This window comes from Denticeps clupeoides, chromosome 5 (assembly GCF_900700375.1).
Source record: "Denticeps clupeoides chromosome 5, fDenClu1.1, whole genome shotgun sequence".
Lineage (NCBI taxonomy): Eukaryota > Metazoa > Chordata > Actinopteri > Clupeiformes > Denticipitidae > Denticeps > Denticeps clupeoides.
This window is the reverse complement of record NC_041711.1, coordinates 32014064-32020963: the sequence shown is the minus strand read 5'-3', so window position 1 is coordinate 32020963 and position 6900 is coordinate 32014064. Positions and strand designations below refer to the sequence as shown.

Sequence of the window (6900 nt, the reverse complement as noted above, 5' to 3'; positions counted from 1 at the left end):
ATTAACAAAATGTAACTGAAACGTCTGATTACTAATTAACAAAACATAATTAATGCATACAGTGGAGGAAATAATTATTTGATCACCTGCTGATTTTGTAAATCAGAAAGAAATTTTCAGTCTATAAGTTCTATAACAAAACATTATTAAATAACAAAAAAAACATCAAAATAATGCATTTAAAAAAAGTTAGAAATTAATTAACGTTTTCATGAAGAAAACCAGTATATGATCCTCTATCAATTAGAAGATCATCCCTCCTCTCGGTCCCAGATCGCTCTCCTGCTCTCACTGCTGACTGGCCAAGCCACCGAGTGGGCCATCTGTCTCCAAACGCTCTGTCTCTACCCTACCAGGTCTTTGTGGATGAACTAAAACCACACTTTGCCACGGACGGCCTGGAGGACGTTTCTTCTTAGCTTTACCACCCAGGCAGGTCATCAGCCATCCAGAACCACTGGGGGAGCCCATGCTCCTAGGGTGGACCTCCCTTACGGCCACCAAGAGGGAACCATTTAAACCTTCTCCGTCTCCATCAATAACACCCCAGGTTCTAAAGTCTGTCCCTTCCTTTTATCATGACCTGGCTGCCATCAAAGGCAACCAAACTTCCACCACACTGACTGGATGACATGGCCATCGACCACCCCGCGGACACCTGTATTCCATCTTGAAGTCCGAGCACCAGGCCATGGAGCAGTTTGTGGCACTCCACACTCTGCAACAGCACCATCAGTCCATCCACTTCCCCAGCCAGAGCAGGGTTCTTTTTTGTTTCTAAGAAGGATGTTGGATTAAGGTTCTGCATTGACTATCATAACCTCAATAAAATCACAGTCATGAACCGGACACCTCTTCTCTGCTCTTGGATCTTTGTGTGGCATACAATTTGATGCCTCCACTCCTGGGCAGTTGGGACCAGGAGCAACATGGAAGTTGGCGACACACCTCCTACATAATAAATCACTGGCCACCTGGAACTCCCTCTGTCATTACGTGCCTTCCATGGATTCTTCGACTTGGCTCCTCATCTCACTTCTCTACCCGAACTAAGACTGTACTTGTGTTTGTGTCCTGCCTGTGACAACATCTGTGGGTGTTCCAGCAAAACGCTGCTTTCACGCTTGCAGATTAAAGCCTCCAGTACTGCTTGTGTAGCGGTTCTTCTTCTGCGTTGTGTAATTTTTTTATTTCTTTTCTTGAACCGCAATGATGAGCCGACACCCAAGAGATTTTCCGTGCAAAGTGTATTCTCTGTACAAAAGCAAGGTCACATCAGAACATCGCGTCACAAACCGCGTCTCTCTGCACCTCTCTCTCACAGCTCATGCCATGTGTCTAAGAGGACTAAACATTAACATAAAGTATTTACAATATTGCATACCTGTATAAAAACAAGGTCACGCCAGAACATCGCGTCACAACTCGCGTCTCTCTGCACCTCTCTCTACAATATACAGTAATAACAGAACATAAAAAAATATTCACAAAATAACACACATGCAAAATATTCCGAATATGTACATAAATTAAAATAGAAGAAATAACTTTTTACACACAAACCCCACGCACCTCTCACAGCTCATGCCATGTGTCTAAGAGGACTAAACCGGGTCTCCAACCCACTAACCCAAGGGCACGGCCGCATCCAACCACTTTTCGAGGGGTGATCAAAGTTTTAGAACCCACATAACTTCTTACAATAACCATAAATTGAACAAACAAAAATACAGAAACATATTTAACATAACCAGAAACATTAACACATTTTAACATTCTACAATTGAACAAACACCCTGATTGTCGTTATAATTCCCTTACCCACATCAGAATACAGGTCAACAAAATAAAAGTCTTTAGAAAATAAGAAAATAAAAGACACAAGAAATACACTTATAAATCTAGTGTAACCATTTAACTCCGGCACACTCGCCTGGTCCCTCCATCTCTGAAGGTAAAAGGAAGACGCTCTTCTAGACTCTTCTCCGTCTTGGCCCCTCGGTGGTGGAATGAACTTCCCCTCGAGGTCAGAACAGCTCAGTCACTGAGCACCTTCAAATGACAGCTCAAGACCTTCCTCTTTAAATAATATTTAGATTAAATTGTAATTTTCTTGTTGTCGAACTTTGTGTACATAATCTACAACAGAGTGAATAAAATAGATGTATTCATAGTTGGGGGTCCTAGTGAACCAATGGTAACTTGAAAAGCACGTTCATCGATGGTAACTTGAAAGCACGTTGTAAGTCGCTCTGGATAAGGGCGTCTGCCAAATGCCGGAAATGTAAATGTAAAACAGTGGTGATTCACCAACCTCCACAACTGGGTTTATCCTCTTCACCAACATCTTCTTCTTCCCTCTGGTCTCGCTGTATGGGACCTGACATTGGGAGCTTCGAGACTCATTACCAGTATAAAAGACACCAGTCCATAGAAGCAATCAATCTATCCAGATTCCAAACTGCACCATGACCAAGACCAAAGAGCTTTCCAAGGATGTCAAGTGCAAGATTGTGAATCTGGGATCGAGAGGTGGGGTGATGGGTAGTCACATGACATGCACCAACAAGAGTTGGTGCAATTATTCACAAATGGAAGAACCATAAAATAACTGCCATCTCACCTTGTGGAGTTTTAATGATATTGAGAACAGTGTGGAACCACCCCAGAACTACTCTGAAGGAACCTGTCAATGATCTCAAGGCAGCTGGGAACATAGTCACCAAGAAAACAGTTTGTAATACACTATGCCATGTAGGACTGTCCTGCACCCACAAGGTCCCCCTGCTCAAGAAAACACATGTACAGGACTTTTGAAGTTTGCCAATGGACCTCTAAATGATTCAGAGGAGAACTGGGTGAAAGTGCTGTGGTCAGATGAGACGAGCTCTTTAGCATCAACTGAACTCTCTGTGTTTGGAGGAGGAGGAATGCTGTATATGACTTAGGGAACAATCTCCACTGTTAAGCGTTGAGGTGGAATTGTTATTATGCTTCGGGGTGTTTTTGCTAAGGGCACAGGACAACTGCACGACACAAAGGGAGGATGAATGGGGCCATGTATCATCTTAGGTGAGAACCTCCTTCCCTGGGCCAGGGCATTGAAAATGACTTGAAAATCTGCAAAAGGAGTGGGACAAAATCCAGATTTCTTAAAATGTGCAATATTTTGAAGTGTTATTTCACTTCTAAATAATCTGTTATGCTAAATCTCTAGCATTACCTGGTGATGTAAATTGTAAAGTGTAACGCTTATAGGTTTGCCTGGCAGAGAATCTCAGTCATTTGGAAAAAAACCCAGAATGATAAGAACTGACTGGCAGAGCCAAAGACAAGTGGTTCCAACTGCCGAATTACATTCTGCTCAATCATTAGACATCCACCACTCAGGAACAGAGCTCACTGGGGTTATCAGCTCTTCCTCCATGCATCTAGACTTATAGGAAGCAGCCTGTTAGAGCCTAATGGATGTCCTTGCAGAACTTAACGTTTCCCACCCACCTTTGAGATATGTAGCCTTTAAAAGCCTAAAGCATTTCCCATCAGCCACAGGGGCTGACTTCAAGACCAATGAAGCATCTCTCCACACAGAATTAAGTATCTCTCCTTACTCTCACAGGCACTTTTGGAAATAAGAAGGCTTTCCTATGGTCAAATAAGCCCCCTTAATACATTGATCCTTTAACCTTGAACAGTTCCTTATTTGTTTTAATTAATGACATAAATCAATGGAATGGATGTCCAAGCCCACTGTTGGACCCCAACAAACATACAAACATACTTTTTTTTACTGCCATCCCACTAAACATTAGATGTCTTATGGACATGCAGATCATGGTTATATTGTGTCTGTGGGTCCAAGACCAGTTCTGGACTTTTACACAACGCTATTTTGAAGTCTAAGCTAATCTTTTCAGGTAATCTTTGCACGTCTGCTGGTGGTCCTCTGAAGGTGCAGATTGTGATGCCAGATGACATTTTTTTGTGTCATTCTTGCGTCATGATTCATGTAATTGAAGTGGAGTGAAGATGTATTCCAGCGAGAATGAGTGCAGAGTGGAAGTTTGCCACATTATTCAAATGTGCGCATGCACATAGTTATTTTACTTTGCCAAGAATATGTTATTTATACATTTAATAACATCATGGTCAAAGTTGTCTTACACCCAAGATACTGTTTTCATTGCTGGTGCGACCAAAACTTAATCGCCAGAGTCTAGAGTTTGTTTCAACTCTACACCACTTTTGCATCTTTCTCACTAGTCAAAACGCATCCTCTGACTGCTCAAGTCAGTGTTAAAGCATGTTTGGGCAAAGATCTTCAGCTCCACCTGCACCTAATTGGCCACCTAGTGGCATTACAAGATGAGTTCAAATAAGAGCCATCATAATTATGACTTTATTTCACCAATTCTATACCAATCTTTTTTCTAGTGTCAATAGAAAAAATTGTCAAAATTTGTCAATTGTCAAAAAAATCATTGACGCTGTTTCTACATATATCATTAACATTGATGTTATTAAATGTATATACATTGAGGCTCTTCACTAAAGCACTGATTCAATAGGCAAAATTCAATATGAAAGGGAAAAGGGGCAATATTTCATGTTGGTTAAGGTAAGAAAGCTAGCCCTTGCCTTAACCAACATGAAATATAGCCCCTTTACCCTTTCGTATTGAATTTTGGCTGTTGAATCAGTGCATTTGTGAAGAGCCTAGTGGTTAAGACGCTCGCCTGTGAACCAGAAGACCCAGGTTCAAATCCCACTTACTACCATTGTGTCCCTGAGCAAGACACTTAACCTTAAGGGTGACTGTCCCTGTAACTACTGATTGTGAGTCACTCTGGATAAGAGCATCTGATAAATTCTGTAAAAGTAAAATGTAAATGTTATAATCAACTTGAATAACTTGATTTCATTTTCTTTCCTCTTCTTGATACCACATGGCTATCTTTAACATTTGCTGTGAAGGTTTTTTTAATCTTGTATAGGCAACCTATTTTTGCTTACAAATAATGGGACTTAGTATATGACTTCAGATTGCCTTCATGTTTCTAATCAATTGTGAATTCATTATATTTGACGGGAAAGCCATATAGGGCTTTATAGGGGTGTGTGCATCAGAGCATTTGATGCATGCACCACAAAGATATGAAAGGTTTTTCTTTTTTTTTGTAAAACATGATATGTATAACTGTAACATGTATACATAACATCTATAACTGTATTTCCAGAAGGTGGAGGAACTGTTAAAAAAAAGTTTAAAATGCATATGCATATCAGGATGCATACAAAGATGCACTTGCAATTCAAACCTGCTACTGAGACAATCAAACGAAGTTGTAGGACAATGAAGTTGAACAGTACACCACCTCCTGAAAGTAAACTACAGTTATGCACAGAAAGAGTCATATTTACAAATGATATCATAAATGAGGTCCTGCAGGCGTAAAAACTAGACCTTTGGAATACGTCCAAAAAAAAACATCACCTGGCAACAACAGTGAACGTACCAAGATTAGCTGAAAAGATGTCACTTCAATGTGTTTGCACATAGGGAACGACCTCATTTGGACTAGGATTAGACCTTATACACAGCTCCTGCGAATGTCAATACTAGATGATTGGAAGATGTCATCTGGAGTCACAGTCTGCACCTTCAGAGGATCAACAGCGGACGTGCAAAGATGATCTGAAAAAGACATTGCTTCAATGAGTCTATGCTCAGTGGGATGCCCCTCATCCAGCACATGTCATTTTATTCATGGACAGTGATTTAGAAGTGGTGTTTCCGATAACTTGAATAAAACGTAGCATGTGATCATCAAGAACAGGAGACAAAAGAACAAGAAACCAGCATGGAACTCAAACTTAAATAACATTCCAAGAAGACCCCTCAAACGGGGTGAGTAAGCAAAAAAAAAAAAAAAAGACATGAACTTAATTCACATGCTTTTAAGCTCCTGAGATCACAGCCAGCTTCTGGTTTGAGAGTAGGATGAGAGCGACACAAGATCAATCACTTCTACAATGTTCCATAATTTCACTCATCCATCATTTAGTCTCAGCTCTGACAGGAGATTGGTGCTCAAAAGCACAACAGGAAGGAGGGTGATTCCCTTCTGTGTTGAATGCAAGCACAGCATGACTGAACAATGTGATATTCTTACCCTGAATTGAGGCCATTAGAATTAAACCCAGAAAAGCATCATTAAAACCACATTACATGCCAACCTGGTTAACTACAGTATGTATTCTCAGTAATGTGGCATTTCCTTATAAACTGTGGTATGCACCTTTGTAGTGTTTATAAAAAAAGTAACTGGATGGCTTATATGATTTGTAGAATAGGAATGAACGATCCAAAAATTCCAGCTTTCAACTGATGTCAGAGAAAAATAAAAAAACTTCTTATTCTACTTTCGAATGCTCAACCATCTACATTTCCTGCTATCCACAGAATCTTCCTCACACATGTCCTCTATGAGCACACCCATAAACCTCCTATTAGACCATCCTCTTTACAGCAGCTCCATTTTCAGCATCCTTCTCATACTACCAACATGTCTCACCTTTGTATGTGTGAAAATCTGAGACTTTTTGTCTAAGAAACCTCTAGCTTTAACTGTTTCTCTAATACACTCATTTCTAATCCTGTCCCTCACCAGCCCCCAACCTGATGGTAGCATATTGGGTAACACAGCCATTCCACACTTCTCCGACTCTTTTTCACATTGCCCTGGATTGTTGATCCCAAGTATCCTTCACCAGCTCCACTCCCTGTAACCTGACCATCCTCCTTCTTATTAACACACATGAATTCTTATTTAGCTCTACTAACCTTCATTCCTCTCCTCTCTAGAGCATATCTCTGGCTCTCCAGGGTCTCTTCCATCT

General features: G+C 40.6%; 1 long non-coding RNA gene across 1 annotated transcript; it reads right to left on the bottom strand.

The window, feature by feature from the left end:
- Nucleotides 1-2995: 2995 nt before the first annotated feature.
- LOC114791071 (uncharacterized) lies at nt 2996-6900 on the bottom strand. The gene is made up of 3 exons (XR_003749902.1): nt 6845-6900; nt 5591-5695; nt 2996-3120 (listed from the first exon to the last, which is right to left on the bottom strand). It is a non-coding gene; the product is annotated as an uncharacterized LOC114791071 (long non-coding RNA).